This window comes from Panthera tigris, chromosome B4 (assembly GCF_018350195.1).
Source record: "Panthera tigris isolate Pti1 chromosome B4, P.tigris_Pti1_mat1.1, whole genome shotgun sequence".
NCBI classification, from domain to species: Eukaryota; Metazoa; Chordata; class Mammalia; order Carnivora; family Felidae; genus Panthera; species Panthera tigris.
In genome coordinates, this window is record NC_056666.1 from 13,411,490 (window position 1) to 13,437,111 (window position 25,622).

Consider the following 25,622-nt stretch of genomic DNA (forward strand, 5'->3'; position numbering starts at 1 on the left):
TGATCTCACTGTTCGTGGGTTCTAACCCCCCCGCCCCGTTGGGCTCTGTGCTGACAGCTCAGAACCTGGAGCCTGCTTCGGATTCTGTGTCTCCCTCTCTCTCTGCCCCTCCCCTGTTCACGCTCTGTCTCTCTGTCTCTCAAAAGTAAATAAACATTAAAAAAAAATTTTGTTTTTAAATCTAAACCATCTCTTTAGCCATCACATTATAAATCCTCACTTACATAGATTTTCACCACATGACCCAGCAATTCCACTCCTAGGTATGTACCCCAAAGAAGTGAAAACAGATATCCACACAGATTCCTGTACGGGCACATTCATGGCGGCATTATTTGCAATAGTCAAAAGGTAGAAACAACCCAAATGTCTATCAATGGAAGAATCAATACACAAATTGTGGTATATTCATACAACAGGATATTATTCAACCATAAAAAGAAGAAAGGACTGGCACATGCTACAACACGGATGAACTTTAAAAACATTATGCTAAGTGGGGGTGCCTGGGTGGCTCAGCCGGTTAAGTGTCCTACTCTTGGTTTCAGCTCAGGTCATGATCTCAAGGTTTCATGGGTTCCAGCCCCATGTCCGGCTCTGTGCTGCTGGCACAAAGCCTGCTTGGGATTCTCTCTTCCTCTCTCTCTGCCCCTCCCCCACTTGTGCTGTCTCTGCCTCTCAAAATAAATAAATAAACTTAAAAAAATCCAACATTATGCTAAGTGAAAGAAACAAGACCAGAAGTTTACATATTGTATGATTCCACTTATCTGAAATATCCAGAATAGGGAAATGCATAAAAATAAAGGGCAGGTGGTGGTTACCTGGGGCCCGGGGGTCATGAGTAATAGGGAGTAACCGTTCATGAGGACAGAGCTTTATTTTGGAGTGATGAAAATGTTTCAGAACTAAATACAGATGTCACTGTATAAAGGTGTAAGTGCTGAAGATACTTTATTTTTTTAATTTTTAAATTTTTTTAGAATTTTTTAAAGTTTATTTATTTTGAAAGAGAGACCACTTGAGTGTGCACACAGGGAAGGGGCAGAAAGCGAGGGGGAGAGAGAACCCCAAGCAGGCTCCGTGCTAACAGCACGGAGCCCGATCTCACGAAACATGAGATCGTGACCTGAGCTGAAATCAAGAGTCAGATGCTCAATTGACTGAACTACCCAGATGCCCCTACAGTGTAAGTAGTTTAAGTAAAATAAGGACAAGGGTGTAAATGTACTAAATGCCACTGATTTTTTTATTTTAAAACGGTATATTTTCTATAAGGTGAATTTCACCTCTTTTCTTTTTTTAAGGCTCAATGTAGCAGTTTATTGGTGAGAAAAATTATGCTGAATTTCTATAGTTTTTCATTGCACACCCAAGCTAGTCTCTCTAGTTTATGTGTGGTCAGCCTCTGAGAAGTTTGCCCCAATGCTCCTGGGATGGAAATCCCACTTCCTTGGAGTAGCATTCCCCAGAATACTTAGAAAAAAACACTTGGAAAGAAAAATGACATCTAAGTGGTCTACTGGAATTGGTTCTTCGGTGAATATGTTTATTTTGACCGCAGGCCAGCTTAGAACTAAATCTCAAGACAATTACATAAGTAGAAATCATCGTATTTCTAATTTTTTGTTTACTTTTGTGTACCTTGTATTTGAAATGTTTGTATTGTTTAAAAGAATAATTGGCATGGATAATTGATTTAGACTTATGATTTTTAAAAAATTATTTTTTAATGTTTATTTATTTTTGAGAAAGAGAGACAGAGCATGAACAGGGGAGAAGCAGAGAGATAGCGAGACACAGAATCAGAGCAGGCTCCAGACTCCAAGCTGTCAGCATAGAGCCCAACACGGGGTTCAAACTCAAGAACTGCAAGATCACGACCTGAGCTGATTTAACCAACTAAGCCACCCAGGCGCCCCTAGACAAGGTAAAACCTGGTTTGTAAACAGCATAAAAAATTTAGAAGAATTTAATATTATTCATATAATTTCTATATTATGCTATTATATGTATTAGATTTATATTACTTAAGTAAGTTTTGGGAAGATTTTGGTGTTATAGAGACAAGGCAAGGCCTGAGAAATAAAGCTAAAGACATAAACAGTAAAAATATTAAGTGTAACTTAAAGGATTTAAATGGGACCAAAGATTAGTCGAAGAGTCTTTAAAGTGACTTTTTTTAGAAATGTATCACCATTATATATTGCAAAATGAGACTTATAAACTTCATTATTACTTTTAAATTTACTCTTTTAAATCGAGTATTAATATTAAAAAGCACATAAATCATAGAAATGCAATCTTTTTACCTAAGATGCATGAAAATACATACAGTATGTTCTTTGAGGTCTCACTGCAAATGAACAATGTGTATCATGATGAAACTCTTTGATGGAGCTTTATCTTCTTCCGCAGGATGCTGCATATGGATAGGGGTTTCCTTGGCTGCAGAATTTCCTGTTCTTTATGCCTCAAGCTCAGGACAATAATCAAGACTTTTAAGAAAACATGCAAAATGCACTTATCTTGCTCACGTCAGCAGGTTGTATTAAATTTAGCACTTTATGCCCCAAATGCAAAGTTAAAACTTGGTTGTTGAGTTCAATACGCCATCACTTCTCCCTCAGTGTTAAAAAAAAAAAAAAAAAAAAGACTCACTGGAAACAGACTTGCAGAAAAATATCTGAATTGCAAGACTGACCACCAGAATCATTAGCAAAACACATGATTGCATACAAAGGCCTACTGCTCCCAAAGAATCCCAACCAATAAAAAAATAAAACAATGCACCTGAGTTTTACATACATATGTTTTACTTGGTTCCCATTTTCAAAACTGTGTTTCATAAAGAACTCTCTCCAAGAGCAGTCAATTCTGTGTATTAAAAGAAATAACTTCGGCAAAGGGCTTTCGAATGCTCTGGTTTGAAACTCCCTGAATGGGATCTAGTCTGTCTGAAATGGTTTACTTCATGGATGGTTATTATCATTTAGCATTTATTGAGAGCCAGCAAATCGCCTGAACAAAAGGAAACAGAAAGGCATGAATCTGCAATCTCAACTCTGCCTTCTGTCCTGTTGTACAGATCATTACAAAGCCCTTTCTACTTAAATTGAAACAGCCCATCTTTTTTCTGGGACAGGTTGCAATGATCTCACATATGTTCCTTTATTTCCTTGTCACATATGAATCTCAGCGTGTCCCCCCTTCTCTGCCTGCCCACCAACCTACCACTTCTCCAACAGATCACTTCTTCAACAGATCCGCGCCTTGATCCTCTTCCCAGGCAACTCTCCCAGGATTTCCTTCCTGAACCACCACCACATCTCCTTACAGCCAGCATCCATAAAAAGCGCCTTATTGCCATTGTTCATTTCTGCAGGACGACCTTGTGCTCATGGGATGAACTTGGATAAACTTGGATAAACTTGGGCTTCCTTGTCCATCTTTTCTGTTAAGTTACCTGTTTAGATGAAAGAAATGAGCCAGCGTGTATATACTATGCGGCGGGGGGGGGGGGGAGCGCTTTTAGAATCTATCCATTTTTTAAAGATAAATTCCTTTTCTAGAATTTGGCACGGATTCCTCAAGAGTAGATCAGATTGACTATGGTCATGTGAAAAGTTCCCTGATTGATTTACAAGAGGGCTACCACCATGCCCTCCCACTCTGGCCTTTCAATTTCAGGAGATTCCCAGAGAAAGGAGAACATTCCTGAAAGATGATCCCATCTTTCCTCCTTCCACGACATCTTTGTCTCCCACCCTACTGACATCATAAATAATCCTGATTGTCCCTTTTCCGTCCCTCATTTATCACACACTCCTAAACCCATTGAGCACTTCTAATGCAGGACTGGCTACATACATTGTGGGATCCAGTGCAAAATGAAAATACAGGATCCCTTGTTTTTTAAAAAAAGATGAAGCATTTCATTTACATTTTTTTTTAATGTTTTGTTTCTGAGACAGAGAGAGACAGAGCATGAGTGGGGGAGGGGCAGAGAGAGAGGGAGACACAGAATCTGAAGCAGGCTCCAGGCTCTGAGCGGTCAGCACAGAGCCTGATGCGGGGCTTGAACTCACAAACTGTGAGATCATGACCTGAGCTGAAGTCAGTCGCTCAACTGACTGAGCCACCCAGGCGCCCCAAAGATGAAGCATTTCAAGACGGCTACAGTACTGCATGAAGTCCAGTGCAGGGCCCTTCTAAGCTCAGGCCCCTATCTGACTGTGCAGGTAGTATGTCCATGAAAATAAAAGGTGTAGATTTCTGACCATCAGAATCAGAATCCCCTCCATAGGATTCAAAAATGGGCATATGAAACTAATTATGTAAAGGAAATCCAAAAGTAACTTTTTCTTAGGGAAAGAATGGGGAAGAACAAAGGCCAGGAATAGAGGATGGCAGAGAGAGAGAGACGCACAATATGGCAGAGGAACAGAGAGCCTGGCCAGCAGAAGATAGACACGAGGGGGTGCAGGAGAAGAAGGGCCAGAGAGGGGAGGGGTTCAGAGAAGAGCTGGAGGCCCATGTTCAGGAATAAATAACCCACTAGTCAAAAGCACCTTAGTGAATGAAGGCCCCCCCCTCAAGAGACCACCGGTAGTTTAAATAGATCTCTAATTGTGAAACTGACTGACAGACAAGAGAAACTTTACTTTATAGTGTAAGAGAATCTATATGCATACTACAGGTGGGCTCCTGGCTCTCAAATAATAATGCAAGAAGATACAATGATGCCGAAACTGGCCCAAGCAAAACAATCAACTTTATATTACAGGAGGCATGACAAGATCTTGCAGTGCCTTGGCATAGAAATTCATTAAGTGTTCATTGATGAATTACATTTTTTCATTGATGGATTCCTAAATTAACTCAATTAAATTTGTGAATTAATTTCTTGATGAACGAAAGTGTGAAACGACCAGCTAATGTCTAATCCAAAAATTACTAAATTAGCTTCCACTGAACAAATGAAATTAAATAATATATACTAAGGCTCCAGCAAATAATTGTTGAACGAATGAATAAATGGCTAACCTCAGACAAATCCCCTATTAGCCCCCAAATCTCAGAATTGTAATTTTCCATTCTGAAACGCGACTCCCTCTTTTCACAAGGCAGCCAGAGAAAATATTGATTCAAAAGACATTTGATTGGCAGCACTAACCTCCTCTTTCTTCTACTTCCCACACGGCGAGAAATTTAAAACATTTCTGGTCAATCGTTGTGCCACTTTCTGGCGCAAATATAAAACTTAGGGAAGAGATGAAATGAGTAGAAAGATGAAGCCTCGGCTCACATTCCCAGAAGTCAGGAATGTGAGGTCTTGCAGCGTTCTTCCTGAATGCGAAGAAGCAGACGGTGATGTTTTTTCTGTAATTGAGTTATACTTTTAAGGCATCGTTAATTGATTTTCTAAGTCATACAAGACAGCGATCCAGGTTTCAAAATATATGCCCAAGTGTCCAAAATTTGGAGACCAGGCAGATAAGCCGGGGTTTATTCCCACAGCAGTAGCAGCCTTGCAAGAGGATGAGAGTGGGTAGTGAGAGAGGTGAGAAGGTTCTGCTTCTAGGAATGGCGGAGTCACATCTCCCAATGCAAACAACTGTCAACTTCAGAGAAAACCCAAAAACAGCCCCCCTGAAGGCGTGGCGAGTGACCATAAAAGCAGGCAGAACTTGGAGAGAGGTCTACATTTGAGGAAGGAAAGGCACTAGCTGACTTTCCCCTTCCACAGCTCACAGCTTCAAGTTAGGTGGTGCCTTTGGGATGACGGGGAAGGGGGAGGTGGCTAACGCTTGAACAGACACCCACAGTCTTTCTGGCCCTGGGAACCAGAGGACAGAAGCAGGGGAGCCACGGCAGCTGCAAAGTGAGGGGAAGAAACCTGAGAAAGGAAAGCAGGAGACAGGGAGCCTCGATTTCTCTGCATAAATGCTGCCCGTTATCTCTGGGCTGAGCCCTGAACTCTGTCTTCACCGTTAGACTTCAAGGCTCAAAAGAACTAAACAGAGATTTTAGCTGCTGCTCACTACTTCGGAAAACAAAAAATCAATATTCTCTGTCAGCGGTTCTCCATTGAGCGGGCTGGGGAGTGGCTGGGATGTTACCTCCCGCCTGTAAGAGACAGTGCTACATACCGAAGTCCTGTTTCACTCAAAACGTCAGTTGCCACTTCACAGCCGTGGGGTGGCAGAGAGCACAGCCACAGGTTATCACCCTATCTGCACCCACAGATTATCAGGAAAACAGAAAACAAGTGTTGGCAAAGTTGTGGAGAAACTGGAATCCTTAGGCATTGCTGGTGGGAATGCAAACGGTGCGGCTGCCGCAGAAAACAGGCTGGTGCCTCACAGTTTGACAGAGATGGACTACAGGATCCAGCAGTTCCACTTCTGGGTGCATGCCCGAAGGAACAGGAAGCAGAAACTCGAACGGATCCTTGTGCTCCCACGTATATAAGCAGCATTACTCACAATAACCAAAAGGTGGAAACAGCCAAGGGTCCGTTAATGGATGAGTAGATGCACAAAATGTAGTCTGTACAGACGATCGAATGTTGGTCAGCTGTTAAGAGTAATGAAACTCTAACACCTGCTACAACGTGGATGAGCCTTGGAGACCTTATGCTGAGCGAGATAAGCCAGACACAAAAGGACAAAAATGATTTCCATTTTTATCCTATTTCCATATAAATGATTCCATTTATATGCGGTATCTATAATAGTCTCAAATGTATAGAGACAGAAAGTAAAACGGTGGGCACCAGGGGCTGGGAGGAGGCGGTAACAGAGAGTTAGTGTTTAATGGGTACAGAGTTTCAGTTTGGGATGAGGTCTGGAGATGGGTGACGGTGACAGTTGCACAACAATATGAACGCACTACTGTCACTGAACTGTGCACATAATAGTGGCTATGATGGTAAATTTGGGGCACCAAAATGGTAAATTTTAGGTGGCTCAGTCAATTGAGCAACCAACCCTTGATTTTCACTCCAGTCATGATCCCAGGGTCGAGGGATCAGGCCCCGTGTGCTGAGTGTGGAGCCTGCTTAATATTCTCTTTCTCCTTCTGTTCCTCCCCTGCTCTCATGCGCTCTCTCTCTCTCTCTCTTTCTCTCTCTGGAAAATTAAATAAAACAAAAATTTTTTAAATGGTAAACTCTATGTTATATACGTGCATTACATTTTTTAATACACACATGTCAGTATCTCCTTAAATGCTGCTCTAAGATTCACAGGAGTTTCAGACCTCCCTTGTTAGAACTGGGACGTATTTTCCAGGTGAAACATTGTCATGAATGACACTTAATTCTGATTTAGGCGCAAGATGACTTAGTCTTTAAACCAGGTCTAGAAACAATACCATTAGTTGTGATGTTGCTTCTATGCAAGAATAGATTCTGATGTTCTATTTCACACAACTCACTTTGAAACATCCGGAACATAACTATGTATTAGATGCTGCTTCTGCTTCAAGCTCAGGTACGCTCACCAGTTTCTCTGGCCATCCCCTCTGATCCTGAACACACAAGAGCATCATCTCCTACCCAGTCAGGATAGAATAACTATGCTGTCAGGATTTTGCCATAACGTTACTCTCTGAAAAAGAAAACAACCCTAGTGTATGTTTCAGACAGAGAGGTAGAGGAGAGAGAGACTTACTATCACATGCCCACAGAACTAAACTTATAATGCATTCTGCCGTTTCTCTACATGTCTCCAGCATCTTTTGGAGGGAAAGTATATGATCTATTTAATAACTCAAAGTAATTATTTCTCTTTTTAAAATAAGAATAAGAATAAGAATAAGAATAAGAATAAGAATAAGAATAAGAATAAGAGTAAGAATAAGAATAAGAATAAACGTTAAAAAAAAATAATAAAATAAAATAAATGGGGCACCTGGGTGGCTCAGTCGGTTGAGCACCGACTTCGGCTCAGGTCACGATCTCGTGGTCTGTGAGTTCGAGCCCCGCATTGGGCCCCTGTGCTGACAGCTCAGAGCCCGGAGCCTGTTTCAGATTCTGTGTCTCCCTCTCTCTGACCCTCCCCCATTCATGCTCTGTCTCTCTCTGTCTCAAAAATAAATAAACGTTAAAAAATAAATAAATAAATAAAAGAATTGGTAGTGGGGTACCTGGTTGTCTCAGTCAAACATCCGATGTCAGATCAGGTCATGATCTCATGGTTCGTGGGTTCCACTCCCGCATTTGGCTCTGTGCTGACAGTTCAGAACCTGGAGCCTGCTTCGGATTCTGTGTCTCCCTCTCTCTCTGCCTCTCCCCTGCTCGCGCTTTCTCTCTCTCTCTCTCTCTCAAAAATAAACATTAAAAAATCATAATAAAATAACAATCGGTAGAGAAGCAAAGCATTGAACACTGTGCAAAATCAAGTTATCAACTTAACTCAATTACCTCGCTCCCAACTCATCTGTTTCATTTTAAATAGTCCAGTGTTACATTTGAATTTACTCTCATGTTCACCAATGTACTTGTTTGTCTTATTCTTACAGTTTATTCTTTCTTATTCTTTCCTCCAGTTTAATCTCCTTCTCCCTTGAACTCGTCCAGTTGCCCTTTTTAGTGCTGGTTTGTAGCAGCAAACCGTCATTGTTTGCCTAAAATGTCTTTTATAGTTTGTCTTTATTTTACCCTCACAGTTGAGTAACAGTTTACTGGGATTCAAAATTCCAGGTTGACAGCTGCTGTCTCTTATTCTCTTAACACATTGATGATATGATTTGTTTGTTTCTTCTTTCTCTCCTTGTAATCAATAAGTCTTCCCCCGGTTTAACAGTGGCTCCTTTGTAAGTATCTCCACCCCACCTCCTCCCCATCTCCTCTGGTTTATTTCAAGACCCAGTTGTCTTTAGTGTTCTGCATTTTCACCTTCATATGCCTAGGTGTAGGCTTACTTTTTGTTATCTTGCTTAAGACTTCTTTCGACTCCTGCATCTGAGGATTCATGTCTTCAAACAATTCTGGAAGATCCTCAGCCCTATCTAACTCCACTGCACTCCACAGCCCAGTACAGAGTGCCTATAGGTATCTCCTGTCTTCTCACTCCCTCTCAACCTCTCTTTCACCTTCCACATGCCGTCATCTCTCAGTGCTCTGCATTATCTGTGTAATTTCTTTAGATTTATCTTACTATTCAGTAATTCCTTAATCATAAAATCTGCTAACTCATCCTTTTCAACAGTATGTTGCATTTATAGAAATTCTATTTGGTTTTTCAATAAATGTGCCTATTCCTTTTTTCCCCTTCTCTAATTCTTGTGTTCTTATTCCTTTGTTTATGCTCTTAATCATTTTTTAAAATATTTATTTATTTTTGAGAGAGAGAGCACAAGCAGGGGAGGGGCAGAAAGAAAGGGAGACACAGAATCTGAAGCAGGCTTCAGGCTCTGAGCTGTCAGCACAGAGCCCTATGTGGGGCTCGAACCCACAAAGCGTGAGATCATGACCTGAGCCAAAGTCAGATGCTTAACTGACTGAGCCACCCAGGCACCACCACCGCCCCCCACTTTTTTTTTTTTTTTTTGCTCTTAATCATTTTTAACATTCTTGTTTTTTAGTCTTTCCCATATTGTATTAATTTTCCAGGACTGTCATAATAAAATGCCACAGACTGGGTGGCTTAAACAACAGAAATTCATTTTCTCACGGTTCTGGAAGCCAGAAGGCCAAGATCAAGGTGCTGACAGAGTGGATTTCCTCTGAAATCTCTCTCCTTGGCTTGTAGATGGCTGTCTTCTCCCTGTGTCCTCACATGGTCTTTCCACTGTGTGGGTCTGTAGCTTGTTAAAAAAAAATTTTTTTAATGTGTATTCATTATTGAGAGAGAGACAGAGCACGAGCAGGAGAGGGACAGAGAGAGAGGGAGACACAGAATCCGAAGCAGGCTCTAGGCTCTGAGCTGTCAGCACAGAGCTGGATGCAGGGCTCAAACTCAAGACAGTAAGATCATGACCTAAACTGAAGTCAGATGCTTAACTGACTGAGCCACCCACGTGCCCCTGTGTGGGTCTGTATCTTAATTTTGTCTTCTTATAAGGACACAATCAGGTTGGATTAGGGCCTACCCTAGAGGCCTCGTTTTGAACTAATCACTCCTATAATGGCCAAATACAGTCATCTGCCAAGACAGTGGAGTTAGAACTGTAACGTATGGATTTGGGGGGTGCCTTGGTGGCTCAGTCGGTTCGCCGTCTGACTTCGGCTCAGGTCATGATCTTGAGGTTCACAAGTCTGAGCCCCTCAGTATATGTACGGCAGTATATGTAAAGATTAAGTGTATGTGATTGGACATACACGATGACATGTGCGAGATTCTAGGATCCATCCTGTGGGAGCCTGACAGTCCCCTCCTTTGAAGAAGCCAGCTGTCCTGTTGGGGCTGTCTCTATGAGGAAGCCCACACAGCAGATGAGGGCAGCCCCTGGCTGACAACCAGGAAAACCCTGAAGTCCTGCAGTCCTATAACCACAGGAATTGAGGTCTGCCATGTTGTGGCTTGGCAGCGAGGACCCCTGTGGAGACCTCAGCCCAGCCGACACATTGAGGACAGCCATTGAAGGCTCTGTGCAGAGGACCAGTTCAGAGGCTTGACCCACGGAAATGTGAGTTAACAAATGCATGTCATTTTTAGCCAGGTCTGGGCAATTTGTTACACGGTAGGCAATAACTAACATACCCCACGCCTCCCCCGCCCATGTAGGTGTCCAGCCCAAGTCCTGAGATTCCCAAGACCTCCCAGCCCTGGGGCACCCATAGCACCAACTTACACCTCTGCTATCTGGTTTTCTGTTGCCTCTCTTCACTCTGGGCTCCTAGGACTTCCCGTTATTTTCTTTAACAATTAGCTGTCCATTCACAAAAAAATCTTCGTTATTTTTGGTGCAGCATATTTAGGTTGTGTTTTAAAGTTTGTTTGTTTGTGTTTAGGCTGGATGGCTTTGGGGTCATAGTCCTCCTTGTGGTTAGAAATGGAAGGACTCCAGTCAAACCGGAAGCTCATGTTCTTTTCTCTTTATTCTTCTCACAGAACATGTATCTGCTTCCCAAGTTGAAATATGACCTCTCTGGGGAAGACGCTCAAACTTTCATCTCAAAGTCTAACTTTTCCCTCAGAAACCCAATCTATATCTTCTTTTGCCTTTTTCAAATACCTTTCCCTTGGAAGTCTTATCTTGACATTAAGGCAGCTTACTTCTCCATTTTTTTTTTTTTTTTTTTTTTTTTGGCCAGTCCTTCAGATTGATTATCTCCTAATCAGATTCCAATATACCCTTTTATTCACCCCTTCACCCAGTTGGCGGCCAAGAGCTCTTTATTTGTTTTTACAACACTTCCCACATCTGCTTCTTCCCTTTCACAGCTATTGCCAACCGCTCACTGTGGGCTCACTGTCTAGATGCCTGTGGTATTTTCTCCGTGCTTCCTCATTTCCTCACCTTGGCTAACGCTGCTACCTCCATTCAGTCTGCTCAGCCTGTCAATATCTTACCTATCTTTAATTTTTTTTCTAATGTTTATTTATTTTAGAGAGAAAGAGAGAGAGAGAGAGAGCGCGCGCACACACAAGCTGGGGAGTGGCAAAGAGAGAGAGACACACACAGATCAAAAGCAGGCTCCAGGCTCTGAGCTGTCAGCGCAGAGCCCGATGCGGGGCTCAAACCCATGAACCGTGAGATCATGACCTGAGCTGAAGTTGGACACTTAGCCAACTGAGCCACCCAGGTGCTCCTTCTTACCTATCTTTAAACATCCAGCCCAAAGACAGCTTCCTCCAGGAAGCCTTCTCTGACTCCTCGGCACTCAAACAGTACCTGAAACCTTAGATCTGGGAACTGCCATGCTTTACTTGCCTGTGTCTTTGCCTGGTAAAGTGCCTTCCAGAGACTGTGACTCAGATGTGAAAGACTACCTGATCCCTGGCTCAGAAAAATTAGGAAGTGAGTCAGGAAATCTGGTAGTAGCAAGGGCCACAGAACTGGGATTCACAAAATATGCAAAACGTCGCAAGATTCTTACTGCCACCAGCCTAACTCAGGGATCCACCAGACCCTGGGTCCGAGCCCAGCCCCATGCCTGACTTCTTTCTTATTCCAATTCCAGCCCTGCTCCCAGAGTGGCTCCAAACCAGAAGGCTTACTGATTGTAGCCGAAAACCCCAGCTTCAGTGGCATAGAGTACCCTCTTTTACGGAGCCCTCCATAACCTCACCTACTCTTCCAGCTTCGTCTGCCACAAGCTTTTTCCTTTTTCCTAAGCTCCAGCCATTGCCAACACAGGCATCTGAATGTAAGGAGAATTTGCACCCTCCTGCTTTCACTGACACTGCCTCTACAGCCTGGAATGGCCTTTCTCCTTTGAACCACAAAGGCTTATCTCAACATTAAGACTCAGCTGGAAAGGGAAGGGGACAAAATAGTTACAAAGAGAGAGGGAGAGAGGCAAACCAAAAGAGACTCTTAAATACAGAGAACAGACTGACGGTTGATGGGGGGTGGGGGAGAGGGGAAAATGGGTGATGGGCATCGAGGAGGGCACTTGTTGGGATGAGCACTGGGTGTTGTTGTACGTAAGCAATGAATCACGGGAATCTACCTCCAAAACCAAGAGCACTCTGTACACACTGCATGTTAGCCGATTTGACAATAAATTGTATTAAAAACAAAAGACTCAGCCGGCGTCACCTCCTCCATGAAGTTTTCCCCAACTGCCACTCCCTCCCTCACTTACCTGTCTATTGCTATCTTGTCCATCTCTCTGAGTCTCCATTTGTATCCAGCATAGAGCACGGCCACGGTAACACACAGCACTTATTGAATGATTTCTATGTGTCAGGCACTATTATCAATATTTTACATGCATTAACTCATTTATCCCTGACAATGAGCTTTTGAGACGAAGACTACAGATGAGGAAACAGAGCAATTAGTAGTTTCCTTCAGGCCACGGAGCCTTAAGTAAGGCCACTAAGAAGTGGTCGAGCCAAGCTTTGAACTGAAGGCATCTGACTCCAGAGCCGGAACCATTAACCACACACTATCCTGCATCTCAGGAAGTGTTGACTAAACAAATGTGTGCACCGATGAATGACTTCTCTAGAAAGATGGGAGGTAATCGACTGTCCTTTTTCTTTTGCCTTCATTGCTCACGTCAGCACATCCTACATGACCTCTTCTTGGATCCACATCTCTCAGGGAGGTTCTTATTCAAACCTTTATTTCTAAGTTCTCTTGGGAATAAAGCAGAGGACTGACCAACTGTAGGCCACTAGAGCTCTCAAGTGCCCAATGTGACCTGGACGGATGTCCTCACAAGTGAAATAAAAACAGCGAGTTTTTTTTGCTTGCTGAATTTCCTAGGATAGCACCTTGCATAATTCCTAGCTAGGATTATAGAATTTTTTTTTTCCAAGAGAGAGAGAGAGGGGAGAGGGGCAGAGGGAGAGAAAGAATCTTAAGCAGACTCCACATGCACCATGGAGCCAGACGCAGGGCTTAGTCCCACAACCCTGTGATCATGACCTGAGCCAAAATCAAGAATCAGATGCCCAACCAACTGAGCTACCCAGGTGCCCCAAGAATTATGGAATTTGAGAGCTGGAAGGGTCTTATAGATGATGGATTCCAATCCCTTAATTTAATGACAAGGAGGCCAAGGCTCAGATCAGCAGTCATCACACTTCCCACGGCCACACAGCTAGTTAGTGATTCCCAGGCCAAAGGCCAGAGGAGACAAAATACTCCAAAATCTGACATTATTTCCCTATCCTTTTTTTTTTTTTTTTTTTTTTTTGAGAGAGACAGAGTGTGAGCAAGGGAGGGTCAGAGAGGGAGACACAGAATCCGAAGCAGGCTCCAGGCTCTGAGCTGTCAGCACAGAGCCCAATGGGGGTGGGGGTGGGGCGGTGCTCAAACCCACCAGCCATGAGATCATGACCTGAGCTGAAGTCGGCCGCTTAACCGACTGAGCCACTCAGGCGCCCCCCCCCCCTTTTTTTTTTTAAATAGAAAACTTGCTTCAGGGCACCTGGGTGGCTCAGTGGGTTAAGCGGCCGATCAGCTCAGGTCATGATCTCATGGCTGGTGGGTTTGAGCCCCCCCCCCCCCCCCCCCCCCCCCCGCCCCATTGGGCTCTGTGCTAACAGCTCAGAGCCTGGAGCCTGCTTCGGATTCTGTGTCTCCCTCTCTCTCTGACCCTCCCCCACTCATGTTTGCTTTCTCTCCCTCTCTCTCTCTCTCTCAAAAATAAATAAACATTAAAAAAATTTTTAAATAGAAAACTTGCTTCAAAGGAGTTGTGATCCAATTACAATGATTTCACCCTTTACTTAGCATAATTTGCTCCCACTTCCAAGGGGGCTTGGAGTCAAAAGATTTATGGTGGTTCTATAATATCCTACGAGAGGAATGTTCTTTTGCTTCACAAATGAAAAGGTTACTTTTCTTTACTTCAGTTGCTCTAGCTGAAGGGCAAATGTGCTTTAACAAAATGTGCTTCCTTAAATAATATAATTAATCATCAACAAAGTTCTACCACACTCTGTAGTTTCTTCTTAGGTAGATAAATAACCAAGTTGATACTTCCTAATGGCCCTTATCCAATATATATATATATATATACACACACACACACACACACAATGTATTACTGTACATACAATACTTGTATATTATATATAGTCATTATATATAATATACACAATATATTATTATATATAATGAATATGTGTTGTATATAATAAATACCCATAATACAATATAGAGTAACTACCAATCACGTATAAGAACTACAATTTTGACAGGTAAACCAATAAAACACGTTTTTGGAGTTTGTGGCCCTCTGCCGCATGAGACCCCTGAATAACTGAAGCCAGCAGTGGTTTGGGAACATATAAGTTGCTGCACTGAGGACCAACACTGAGTTAGACCAACTGACGCAAAGCCAAATTAGGCCAGTTTTAGATGACTGACCCTCGGGTACAGGACCTCAGCAGACATTCCAAGCAGCCAGGAAATAATTCCAAAGGGCAATTTAAGGTCACCGTGGGCAAAGACATAAGAAAACAGCTGTCCAATGTGAGATTTTTTTAAAGCTGTTGTCATATGACTTATTTGGAAATTACCTAATGGTGCCAGTAAGGAGGAGGAATACGTACCCTCCTTTGTCTTCTTATTCTCTCTCCCTCTGTCTACCCAATCCTGTTCTGAAATAAGGCAGAGCTGTGAAGGGAGAGGCCAAGAGGTACTGCGAATCTATAATGATTCAACAATAGTCATAACGCTGGCTAACATTTATGGAATGCCTAATATTCCAATTTAATTCTCCATTTAATCCCTTACTGTGTACCTGGCATTGTGCATTCCATGTATTATATTGTGTTATCCTCATACCTCGCCAATGAGATGGTTTTAGTTCTCCAATTTTAAACCTAAGAAAATTTCCTGAAGTCAAACAACAAACCAGAGGTTGAGCTAGGAACCATAGCCGCCTTGTCTGATTTGGGGACTCATGACCAGGTGTCCCACTCACTCTGCCTGCCACTGCAAAGCCCATCAGCACCGTCTACATGAGCAGACACACATACATACATACATACATACTGCAAACATGGCCAATGTTTTCCTCTATGCTAGAAGCCAGAAAATGTGAGGGTCTTGTCCTGTTTTGCTTCAACTTTGCCATATAATCTTAAGTCATTTACTTTCTCTATGACTCAGTTTCTATACCTGTACAGTGAAAATTACAGTGAATTAAATTATAATTCTCCTCTACAGTGAAAATTTACCGGTCCTACTCTAGGTCAAGGTATTTTAATCACAGATCGAATAAAATAATTGTGAAAGCATCATGAAGGATGTAGCACATATATAGCATTGGTATGATTGTGTTTACTACAAAACACAAAAACAAAATACAAAAACCTTTCTTTCTCCTTGACAGACAGGAAAGGTCTTTCGTATAAACTTCTTCCATCCCATTATTTTAATGACTAGTTACACAAAGCTGGCAATAAATTACCCCTTATTTATAAGAAGGAATAAATGCAGAGTGTCTGGTCTAGTAGATGTTCAATAAATATTAACTTCCTTACTTTGTTTGAACGGGCCTAGGAGGCAAAGCTTGTGCAATGGTTAATTATGTGTCAACTTGACTAGGTGAGAGTGGCCAGATATTTGTTCAAACACTATTCTAGATGTTTCTGTAAGGTTTTTTTTTTATATTTTAAGTTCCAGTATAGTTAACCTACAATGTTATATTAGTTTCAGGTGTACAATAAACTGTTTCAACAATCTGTGAAGGTGTTTTTAGATGAGATTAACATTAAAAAAATTTTCTTTAATGTTTATTTACTTCTGAGAGAGAGGGAGGGGGGATAGAGCATGAGCAGGGAAGGGGCAGAGAGAGAGGGAGGCACAGAATCTAAAGCAGGCTCCAAGCACAAAGCCTGACATGGGGCCTGAACTCACGAGCTGTAAGATCACGACCTGAGCTGAAGTGGATGCTTAACCGACTGAGCCACCCAGGCCCCCCATAGATGAGATTAACATTTAAATCAGTAGTCCCAGCAAAGCAGATTGCCCAATTGAATGTGGGTGGACCTCATCTAATCAGCTGAAGGCCTGAAAAGACCAACAAGTCTGACCTTCCCCTGAATGACAGGATTTTTTTCTACCTTTGAACTCAAACTGAAATGTCAGCTCTTTCTGGGTCTCCAGCCTGCTGGCCCTGGACTGGCACTGAACCATTGGCTTTTCTGACCTCTAAATGACTTAAAATGACCTCTGGCCATTTGACCCTGCATAGCTTCTAATCTTGGGTCTTACCTCCCAAATCACATGATCCAATTCTTTATAATAAATCTATCTCCTCCCCCTGTCTCTCTCTGTGTCTCTCTCGAAACAGACACAGACATAGATGTATCCTATTGATTCTGTATCTCAGAGAACCGTGACTAACGGAGCCTGCTACATGCTCATTGAGTGCCACAGGAAAATATGTTTGCAACATTATAAAACTAATCATCAGCCACGATCTTCCTGTATGCCATTAGGTTCAGAATTGAAAATCCTGAGGGTGGCAGAGGGGGGAATTATGCCCTAGGACTCACGTAGCTGTATCACAGCCCTACCGTCATGATTCAGGACATATCCTTGGGGAATCCAGTTCTTTTCATGGCTAGGACCTCACTGTCCTTTCTGTCCTAGGGTGCAAATCACTTATTTGGCTGCAAAAGACTCTTTTATTGCCTGTCTCACGTTCTCCACTTCATCAATCTTGAATAGGTGTCAACACCACAGAAGGCAGTGGCTTGATTCAGTAAGTCTAAAATGGTCCCCAAAGGCTTGTCACCTGGGTACATTATGAATGACTTTTAGATTTTTGCTCTCCTTTGGTCTAAGCCAGCCTGAGAAAGAACACACCGTGGTTGCCAGACTTTGGTGCTTTCTTCCCCTCCCCCACATCTCCACTGATTTATAACTCATTTTTTTTCTGGTTAACCGTGACCATGGTCAGGACCACGCACAGTACCTCAATAGACTCCTCAGCTTGTTGGAGGGGATATGGCTATTAACAAGACAGCCTGGCTCCCAGAGGGTTTGGCTACTGAGATGCATTTTTCTTCCTTTCTCAATTCCTAGTGGAAAATAATGCCTGAGAAGAAAATAAGACAAACAGTGGCAATTCAAATTTCCCCTGAGCTAGGGTTTATTTTTTATTTTTCCCAGATCCCAGATAAGTTTTCTTCCTGGTTTCTGTTTTATGTCACATTGGCTGACATATGTCAAGCTCTTAACGTTGATTAAAAATAGACCACTTGGATAGAAACAGACTATCGCAACACAAGAGAATTTTGCTGTTTCATTCCGTTGTTTTAATAAGTGTAAGGGTAATAAAAGACCTAGATAAATAGTCTTGGAGACCGAGTCCCCTGTTTGTCTACAGAACAGACGTAACTTCTCAGCTCCCTTTCCTTACACTGTAGTTGATTACTCAGAAAGGTAAGGTCACCCTACCTTCACCTCTGCCCTCTCATAGAAAGAGTCAATTAAAGAGAATGTCTAGAATTGCACGGATTATCTTTGTTTAGGCTACGATCTTGCTTGACAGTCGTGTGGGTACATAACTTACTTCCTCTGTTAGATTGAGACCTCCCTGAGGTTACAGACAGTGTCGTTCATGTCTTTCCCACAAGACGCAGCGTGGTCTCTTGACACACAATAGGAGACAACTGGCTGCAAATATTTGTCGGTTGAACAAATGAGTGAATCAAAATATTTTAGTAGGTGTAGATGACAAGCCTTCTAGGAGCTGTTAGGCTCAATTATAATTAGGTGCAGGCTACCATTTGTCACCAGCAGTCTTGGCCAGATATTTGGGACTGCGAATTATACTAGCCAATTGGTAGGTATGGTTGTATAACCACTTCCTATAAGATCACTATTCTCATCCAGATTGCTGTTTGAAAATGAACCAAGACATTTCCACTGTAATTCTGACTCCGTGCTAGCCCTATGTGGTACAATCTGTGCAGATTTACTTTCTCAGATACCTCCTGGGGCTGGAAAAAGAACAGGACCAGTGCTCAACCCCCCACCCGCAGTAAGGGTATCTATTGCGAGAACCTAGTAATATTTTGCTAGACTGAGGCGATGTTGTAAGGAGATACTTTAGGGGCACCTGGGTGGCTCAGTCAATTAAGCGTCTTACTCTTGATTTCAGCTCAGGTCATGATCTCACGGTTCATGAGTTCGAGCCCCAAGTCATGCTCTGTGCTGATGGCTTGGAGCCTGCTTGGGATTCTCTCCCAGCCCCTCTCCGCCCCTCGCCCACTTGCGTGTGCACTCTCTCTCTCTCAAAATAAATAAACTTTTTTAAAAAAAGAAGATACTTTATTATTGCCCCAATCATCTTGCATATTCACTATCATATTGAGATGCTGACATATATAAGGAATGAAGAATTCATTGGGCTTCTGTAGACAAACAAAGTAAGAATGGGGTGAGAATAAACGCTTTAGAAGGTAAAGGCCCACTAAACTTTTTCTTAAGAGATTTAGCACATTTGAAAAAAATGTACAACAACTAGATTTTTGTCCAAAAAACACTCAGTTAAAATTTTCTTCAGGCATCTCAATATTTTCCATTTCTGGTCAAGATCTGAACAGCAAAAAGGAAGTATGATCTGAGGTAATTATGGTCTGCCCAGGAGCAAAACAGGCCCCAGACCTCATGAGGAAGCTTGACCAAAAGAGGAACAGAGCCGTTTGACTTAAAAAAACTGAACTGCTGGAGTTTTTTACTGACTGGCCCTAATTCAGAGCAGGTGCAATCACTCGGGCTGTTTGCTGACAGGCAACATGGAGGAGAGAAAACAAAAAGCAGGGAGAAGCACTGAACGCTCAGAGGCTTTCAGAGGCTCCTGTTGCTAGGGAACCACTTCCTCTGTGCTCATACCCAGCTAACTCAAGCTATTCAGATATCACTAGCATAATCTTTCTTAGGCTTAGGAAGAAAGGAAACAGCTCTCAAAGCTCAGACGTCATGGTAACACCAGGCAAGGCCTGGCTTTTCCAGCAGACGCTAACGAGCCAAGGATGCCGGGAGAGGACAGAAGTGAATGGGCATCTTGTTTTTACTCGGACAGTCAGGGGGCTGACTCCCTTCTCTCCTCCGCCTACCTAGGTATATCAGTTGCAAAGCAGCGACAACATGCGCACACGAGCACATCCAGCAATTGTATCATCAGTCAGGGCAGAGAAAAGGTTTTATTCATCTTCAGATGCCGACATCATCCAACGCGGGGCTTTACGCTCAGTTCTCCACGTGCGTTGAATTCAATTCTTTTCACAGAGATGACTGAGGATTTGGTTCTATGTGCACTGTGTGGAGTGCTATGCTGCGTACAACAATGAACGGATAGATTCCTCCCCGCAAGAAGCTTCCTGGTCTTGTAAGAGAAACACAAGCCTGGATGGACTTTGGCTACAAATGGCAGCAGCACACATAACCGCAGCGTGAGGAAGATAGAAAGATGTTTGTTGTTGTTGCTGTTCTTACACATAAAAGAAGCCTGCAGAGAGGTAATCCAGAGCTGGTATTGAGCCCCCTGGTCACAGAGACCCAAGTGTCTCCTGTGTTTTTCCCCCACTATCCTTAGATGGCAGTTTCATCCTCAGTCACCCTGTGGTCCAAGATGGCCACCATGATACCCGGTCAACATTCTAGGCAGGAAGGAGGGGAGGAGGGTGCTCTCTTGAGGGAGATTTCCAGAAGCCCCGCAGTAGTAGACACCGCATTTGAAATCTTTCTATAGGGGCGCCTGGGTGGCTTGGTCGGTTAAGCGTCTGACTTCAGCTCAGGTCATGATCTCACGGTCCGTGAGTTCGAGCCCCGCGTCGGGCTCTGTGCTGACAGCTCAGAGCCTGGAGCCTGTCTCAGATTCTGTGTCTCCCTCTCTCTCTGCTCCTCACCTGTTCATGCTCTGTCTCTCTCTGTCTCAAAAATAAATAAACGTTAAAAAAAAAATTTAAAAAAAAAATTAAAACAAGAAAAAAAAATGAAATCTTTCTATAAACAACGTGAAAGCCCTCTCTCCCTGTGTTATTGTTTGGGGGGTGTGAAATCAGTCTTATTTTGTATAGTTATATATTTTTTTCATTGTGAAAATTATAGCATCGTATTACAGCAAATTTGGAAAATAGATTAATTTGTCCCCAAGACCAACATTAAGAACAACAAATACTTATTGCACACTCATTGCACTAGGAGCTAGGGCTGTGAGCTGAAAAGCCACTACAAGCATTCAGGATTTTCTTCTCCATTTTGTAAAACTATGCATCAGTTTTTGTGTTTTGTAGTTGTAATAAGAGTAAATAATTCTATACCCTACTTTTTGCACTTCACGTTAAATCATTAGCTTTTTTTCCATTTTATTATATAACTAAATTTTAAATAAGTTAACATATGTTTATAGTAAAAATGAAATGTTATTTAAAAAAAAAAACAGCCACGGGGCGCCTGGGTGGCTCAGTCGGTTAAGCGTCCGACTTCGGCTCAGGTCATGATCTCACGGTTCGTGAGTTCAAGCCCCGCATCAGGCTCTGTGCTGATGGCTCAGAGCCTGGAGCTTGTTTCAGATTCTGTGTCTCCCTCTCTCTCTGACCCTCCCCCGTTCATGCTCTGTCTCTCTCTGTCTCAAAAATAAATAAACGTTAAAAAAAATTTAAAAAAAAAAACAGCCACAAAACAATAATGAGATGCCACTAGACACCTTCAGAATAACCAAAATCCAGAACACTGACAACACCAAATGTCTGCGAGGATGCGGACAAACAAGAACTCTCATTCATTGCTGGTGGGAATGCAAAGTGGTTTAGCCATTATGGAAGACATTATACTCTAACCATGGGGTCCAGCAATTGCACTCCTTAGTGTTTACCCAGAGGAGCTGAAACCTTATCTACCAACTTCATCCCCACAAAAACATGCACACAGATGTCTATTGCAGATTACTCATAACTACCATAACTTGGAAACAATTAAGATATCCTTCAGTAGATGAGTAAACTGTGGTCCATCCAGACAATGAAATATTATTCAGTGCTAAAAAGAAATAAGTTATCAAGCTGTGAAAAGACAGGAAGGAATCTTAAATACATAGTACTAAGTGAAAGAAGCCAATCTGAAAAGGCTATATACTGTATGATTCCAACTATATGACATTTTGGAAAAGCCAAAACTATGGCGATAGTAAACAGATCAGTGGACACCAGGGGTTGAGGAGGACGAAGGGATGAATGGGCAGAGCACAGAGGATTTTTAAGGAAGTGAAAATACTCTGTATGATGGATATATGTCATTGCACATTTGTCCAAACTATAGAACATACAATACCAAGAGTGAACTCTGATGTAAACTACGGTGTTTGGGTGATTATGATGTGTCTGTGTGGGTCCATCAGTTGTAACAAATGTTCTCCTCTGGTCAGGGATGTTGATAATGGAGAAGGCTATGCATGTGTCAGGGCAGGAGACATATGGGAAATATCTGTACCTTTTGCTCAATTTTGCTGTGAACCTAAAACTACCCTAAAAAAAAAAAAAAAACTCTATTGAAGATAAAACTCAGTCATATTCCTTTGCTCTTACCATCTTACACACTGTCCCAACTTGAAACCACCAACACCTGAGGTACATCCCATAGTTCCCTGGTAGGATGAAACTCTAGTCACCAAACATGATTATTTTCTTAATAACCAACCCTTGATTGACTGCCTACCTTATGCTATTTCACTTCCCCTCCCCACTACCTATGCTTCCTAGGATCTCCTCCAAAGAAGTTGTGCTAGAATCCTTGTCCCAGGATCTACTTCTGGGGGAACCAAATTAAGGTATCTCCTGACAACTTAGTTTATATAACATTGGCAGCCCTATCTGTAAGGGAGCCTGGGAAATGTAGTTTTATAGCTGGGCATAAAACCGCACCCAACAATATCACGATCCTGTGGCTAAAGAAGAGAAGATGAATATTGGATAAACAATTGGCAGAGATAAGTCATGTCCACACATAATTATAAGTTATGGGCCATAAGAGAGGTGTTGGGGAGATTACTTCTCAGTATGTACTCCATTATTTCATCAAGACCTCAGAATTTGATTTGGACCTTTTAAGCCTAGGTATGATTTTAATAGATGAATAAGTACTCTGACAGTGATGTGTGGGATGGACAAGAGTAGGTAAGATCCAGAGGCAGAAAGATCAGTTAGGGGTAGCACTTGGGTGGCTCAGTCAGTTAAGCATATGACTGTTGATTTTGGCTCAGGGTCGTGAGATCAAGCCCCGTGTCAGGCTCTATGCTGGGTGTGAAGCCTGCTTAAGATTCTTTCTCTCCCTCTGCCCCTCTCCCACATTGTGCATGTGCTCTCTAAATAAATAAATAAATAAGCATTAGGAAACTATTAAAATAGTTTGGGCATGGGGGTGGGGGAATAATGACTTAAACTGGAGTGTGACAGCAGGACCAGAAAAGTTGGAATAGATATGAGAAATACTGCAAAGAAACTCAATACAGAGCTTAAGTGGAAAGTAGGAATCAAACATAACATTGAAGCTAAAAACCAAAATGGAGGGAAACAAATTATACAGTTGGAGAGAAGAGTCAAGTTTGGGGGGAGTTTGTTCTTATCTGCTTCTAGATTTCAACATAATATCTTAATAGAGTGAAGCAGATTAAAAAACAAAGATCCTCAACTTCGCCAAATCTTAGGCGGGGAGGGGGGGTGGGGGAGTCAAGACTCATTTATTTCATCTCAACCAAAGCATGACTTCATATACCCAGGGCAAATTCCAGGAACTTGCCCTACTCCAGGGTGCCCTCCTTACAGGAAACCAGGAGCATTAGCCTTCCTAAAGGGCACCAGATCTAAGATCCCTGCTGATAAACGTGCTCAAAGCAGAGACAAAATCTACTCCCTCAGTATGGTAGTGCTCAGAAATTCTCAACTCTGTTCAGAAGACATATTGGTATTTGCAGAGTTGCTGAAATGGCTAAGGGCATAGGGCATTGGACTCAACTGGGCCTATGTTGGGATAAACTAAAGGTTTAAGGTTGAGTTTCCTTATCTGCAAAGTGGGGACAATGTAGTACCCACTCCATAGGGCTGTTCAGAGGATTACACAAGAAATTCACATAAAGCACTTAGCATAGCACCTAATGCATTGCAAGTACTTAGTGTCATCGTTAGAGTATCCGGCAAACATGTGTACCAGACATTTCATGTTCAGTTGTTAGAAAAGGACAATTCAGAGCATGCGATCCTGAATACGCTCAAATCAAAAATGGCAGCTGGACCAGATGAACTCCGGATACACTCAATGGGTTGTAAGTGGTAAGGAGCAGAGAAAGTGTGGATACCTGAAGGAAGTAACATGATGTTCCATTTTCCTTAAACCTTTTCCAATGGTTGGATGGACCCGCATCCTATGAACCCACTTTATAGCAGAGCAGCCATGAAAAGAATGCAGACACAAGAAAAATGTTAAAGCTTGAAATTCTGGAAACGTGGCTATTAGGGCTGAGGGCATAAAACCAACAAGGCGAGACTTGAGGCCCTGTATCGGTGCTCAACACAGAGGGCAGGCTCCACAAATGTTTGTTGAACACATGGACGAGTTAACCATGTAACCAAATGAACTGATGCCACAGTATTTACAGTGACGGCCAAATACTAGCACTGGGCCTCTGCCAAACATGCCCTGACTTTTAAAGTCCTTGATCTGGTTCTGCTTCTAAAAGCCAAGGGGGCAGTGTGTCCCTCTTGTCAGTTTCTCCTTGGATAGGAAAGCTGAAATTTTCCATGATTACTGTATACACTGGAGTCATGCTTGATCGAAATCCATCTAAAAGGTGCCAGGCACACGGCCAGATGAGCAAATGCTCACAAAGGGAATGTGACATCAGTCTTGCTGAGCAAGAGCAGAAACAGAAGTCCTTTACCACAGCCCTCTCAGTGGGAACACAGTGACCCCTTAGCTCCCGTGAAAGGAAAAGGTCTAGAGAGGCAGGTGTGGCCCCAGAGCTGTCCCTAGTCCTCCTATGTCCTGTGTCATTAAGGTGTGAGCTGGGGCTGCTCTTATAGCTGTTCAGCCACACCCATCCATTAAGTGGTTCCCCTTCCCGGTGGTACCCTTCAGAGTCGCAAAATGTTTGTACTACTCCATTATCGAAATCATGAGAAGCCTCTGAAGAGTATGGAATTAGCCTCTGACCCAGAAGAAAATGTAACTGCGGGGAGCTTCAGGGAACTGTGTGAAGATGGCTGGCCGAGGTCAGTGCTCACCAGCTTGATGCGAGCTAGCATTTCCTGCCCTGTTTCCATGGCAATGGCCCCCACACAATCTCACCTGCTCCTCAGACACAGGCAGGATGGGGATGTAACCTCTCAGGGATGCGACACCAGCTGATTATTATTTTTTATCACTTAGGAAGGCAGGCCGGGTATGGCCAGGTTTTTCAATTTCTCAAGAGATATCAGAACCTAAATTTTTACAGGAAATTTTCCAGGCTTTAAACACTGGCAATCATTTTTTTTTTTTTAATTTTAAAGACTGCAGGCCAAAGAAAACGTATCTGACTTTGCCCTATTGGTAACGCCAGTCCTAAGCAGTTAAAAATCACCATTCAGGCTTTCAGAATTACTCACTGTTTTTGAATAGCTGTGTGGAACACAGACCACATACCAACCCTCAGCCATAATTTGTTACAGAAAATTCACTTAACATTTTACTATGGTATTTTATTGTCTCTTTCTCATCATCTCTCTGTGATGAAGGGTACGGAAGCAGAGGTGTTCTTTTCTAAGCTGTTTTTTAAAAACAGGCTCAAAAGAAGGTAAATGATTATTCAAGTTCACATAGATCCAATCAATAACTCAGCTGAACATTAGAGCTCATGTTTGGGACTCAAAAATAAATGGTTTTGTGACTCAAATCCACTCTTCAACTCATGTCAAGTGAGTTCAAAATGAGTCACAATGTGGCAGTATCTAAGCAACTATGCTTTGTGATAGTCAACTTTGAGATGGAAAAATCTT

The 25,622-nt window shown here is 42.5% G+C and overlaps 1 protein-coding gene and 1 long non-coding RNA gene across 2 annotated transcripts in view; both read right to left on the minus strand.

The window, feature by feature from the left end:
* FAM107B (family with sequence similarity 107 member B) overlaps positions 1-25,622 on the minus strand; it is a 165,155-nt gene that overhangs the window by 106,905 nt on the left and 32,628 nt on the right. The gene's annotated exons all lie outside the window — the stretch shown is intronic.
* Positions 2,290-3,322, minus strand: LOC122240227. The gene is made up of 2 exons (XR_006219640.1): positions 3,235-3,322; positions 2,290-2,498 (listed from the first exon to the last, which is right to left on the minus strand). It is a non-coding gene; the product is annotated as an uncharacterized LOC122240227 (long non-coding RNA).